We start from the raw sequence: 3,158 nt of genomic DNA, 5'->3' as shown, positions 1-3,158 counted from the left end.
TTAGCTCTCGAGGCTCACGAGTTTGATATACTCACAATTTTCGTTATGATATAATAAATAATTAAGACGAGAAAAACTTTAGTAGCAGGCATAATATACTAAAAATTCTAACATGGATTACGGGACATGCAAAACATGCAACTAAATTTTTTAACGTCGTCAAGGGAATATTTCTATGTTTTGGCCACTTCTGGTTGGAGCAGTGTATATAAGGATTCTCTTACACCATGTTTTAATCACACACTGAGTTTTACTTTCCATCTCATTGCCTTGTATTCTGAGAATAAGAATGGAGAATGGAGAAAACTGGGTCTACAGAGTTGAAGGTAAAGAGATTTGAGCCAGTCATGGTGGCTCCTTCTGTGCCTTCACCCAAAACTATTCTCCCACTCTCCTCCATCGACAATAGACCGATTTTAAGAAGAAACATCTTTAATTCATTGTTAGTCTACAATGGCCATGACACTATTTCTGCTGATCCTGCAGAAATAATTCGAGAGGCTCTGTCAAAAGTGTTGGTGTATTATTTTCCTTTGGCTGGACGGCTCAGAAGCAAAGAAAATGGGGAAGTTGAAGTGGAGTGCACAGGCGAGGGAGCTCTGTTTGTGGAAGCAGTGGCGGATAACAGTCTTTCAGTGCTTGGAGATTTGGATGATGACAACCCATCATTACAACAGCTACTTTTTTCACTTCCACTTACCACCACTCCTATTGAGAACTTCCATCTTCTGGTTGTTCAGGTAATTCTTGCCAATGCATTTTAACTTTAAACTGAAGGATTAGTTTTATCTCATCCAGGCAAAGCTTGTTGTGATGTCTTTTACTTTTAGGAATCTTCACAATTCTAGTCATGTCATGATAATGGTTTCATGATTCTATAAAGATATGTGCACTCTGGTTTTTGGTTGTTGTCTTCTATTTGTTTCATATAGGTGACTCGGTTTACATGTGGGGGTTTTGTTGTGGGAGTGAGTTTTCACCATAGTATATGTGATGGACGAGGAGCAGGACAATTTCTTAAAAGTCTTGCAGAAATGGCAAGGGGAGAGGTTAAGCCCTCTTTAGAACCAATATGGAATAGAGAGTTATGGAGGTCAGAAGACCCTATAAAACTACAATTTTATCAGTCTCGATCCGTTATGCACCGACCTCCAACAATGGATGAATCAGTTCAAGCCTCTTTGATTATCAAATATGAGGTAATAACATATATCAAAAATAACTTTATGGAAGAAAGTAAAGAATTTTTGAAAAACATTTGAGGTCGTTGCAGCATTGGCTTGGCGAGCAAGGACAAAAGCTCTTAAGATTCAATGTTATCAGAATGTGAAGATTCAATTTATGATGGATATGAGGAGATTAGTTAATCCCCCACTTCCACAAGGATACTATGGTAATGTTTTTGGTGTAGGATGTGCAATAGATATTGCAAAAGACCTCATAAATGGATCACTTTTGCGAGCTACTAAAATTATAAAACAATCAAAGTCATCATTAATTGATGCATATTTGATGCCAACCATTGTGTCACAATCATGTACATCGAATGCGCATATAGAACAAGAAAATTTACTTGCAGTGAGTGGTTGGAGGCGATTGGGATTTCATGAAGTGGACTTTGGCTGGGGAGAAGCAAAAAACGTAAGTTCTCTATTACCTTTGCTAAAAGGGTTACCTCTACCAGATTATCTTGTCTTCCTCCAATCTCCTAAGAACATGCTTGAGGGAATCAAGATACTAATGTGCATGCTTGTGTCAACAATCAAAGCATTCAAAATAGAAGTTGAATCTATGACAAAGGAATATATGGATAGAAAGGTTTAGAATCGCCTAGAGACTAAAGAAGATGAATAGGGCACTTACCTCTAGAATCAGTGATGTAAAAGTGTTGATGATGTCATGTTGAATATATTCATCCTTATGTAAAAATTAATCTAGTGGCCTAGTGAATAGGTGAATGCAAAATCATGATGGGTTTGAGTGACAATACAAAAATAAACATATTGGATGAAAAAGATGTTAACATTTCTCTTCCTAATTCTTATGTACTCCTCAAATTCCTTATAGTTGTCTTGGATATATGCAAATGGGAGTCTCAAAACTTGGCAATGATGCACTTAGAGTTATCATGAAAATTACACCACTTCCACTTTAAACCTAATAATTTTTCTAAAATAAAATTTAGTAAAATTAAGCATATATGCAACATAAACTTTTATTATTTTTAAAATATAATTCATTCCTAATTAAAATTTTATTAATATTATTCTTCACTTATAAGAAAATACTTATGTTTCTCCGTGGATGAAGTTGTATTAAAGTTACTAGGAAAATTAGGAAACAAAATTAATAGTTTTCCTAGTGTTTTGTTCATCTCTATTTTTATTATGCATGAAAAATTAATATCTATCTTGCTCCTAGTTGGAGTTCCTATTTTCCCTAGTTGAAGATGCTTGATTTTAAATTTTTAGGCAATATTCAAAAATTTTATTCTAATAGATGAGAGAGAAATGAAAAAATTGAACAAATTTCTAAGGTTCTTTGTTGTTTGTTGTTTATTGCATATGGGCAAGTGCATATGTCATTGGATATTGTATGGTGAGTTTATATCTCACATGGAATCATGCAAGCAAGGTATGAACATACATAAAATTTATTTTATATGAAAAACATGAATATTTAAATAACATGTTTGAGATTGCCATGGACATTCCTTACCATGGACCTTCCTCTATCAAGGCATGTTTCATAAGTTTTATCAAGTAATATCTTTAAATCTTATTTGCACGTCATTTATCTTATTCTCTATATTTGTTTTTATTACAAGTTGTAGAACTCATACATTGTATTTTGTTACGTTTAAACCATGTTTTCTGATGGTTCTATAAGGGTATATTATGTTACTATTATTGGTTAGGGATAAAAACAATTCAACTTGCACAACATTCATTTTCATTTTACTATATAAAATAAATATTCATTTCTTGTACATCCTAGATGATGTGTCTAGCCACATTAAATATTTATTTGGTGCCATTTGTCAAGTTGTATGTAACATTGGGTTATATGTATTTCATGTGGGCCAAACATAAGAAAATTATTGAATGTTTTGGAAACTTGGTGCCAAAAATAAATGTGAGGTAAATGGTTTTCTGGAC

The 3,158-nt window shown here is 33.6% G+C and overlaps 1 pseudogene; it reads left to right on the top strand.

Moving 5' to 3' along the window:
* The first annotated feature begins 296 nt into the window (after positions 1–296).
* LOC131071242 (3'-N-debenzoyl-2'-deoxytaxol N-benzoyltransferase-like) lies at positions 297–1,824 on the top strand (annotated as a pseudogene).
* The last annotated feature ends 1,334 nt before the right edge of the window (positions 1,825–3,158 follow it).

This window comes from Cryptomeria japonica, chromosome 8 (assembly GCF_030272615.1).
Source record: "Cryptomeria japonica chromosome 8, Sugi_1.0, whole genome shotgun sequence".
NCBI classification, from domain to species: Eukaryota; Viridiplantae; Streptophyta; class Pinopsida; order Cupressales; family Cupressaceae; genus Cryptomeria; species Cryptomeria japonica.
The sequence above is the reverse complement of the archived record's forward strand: the minus strand, read 5'-3'. Positions and strand labels throughout refer to the sequence as shown.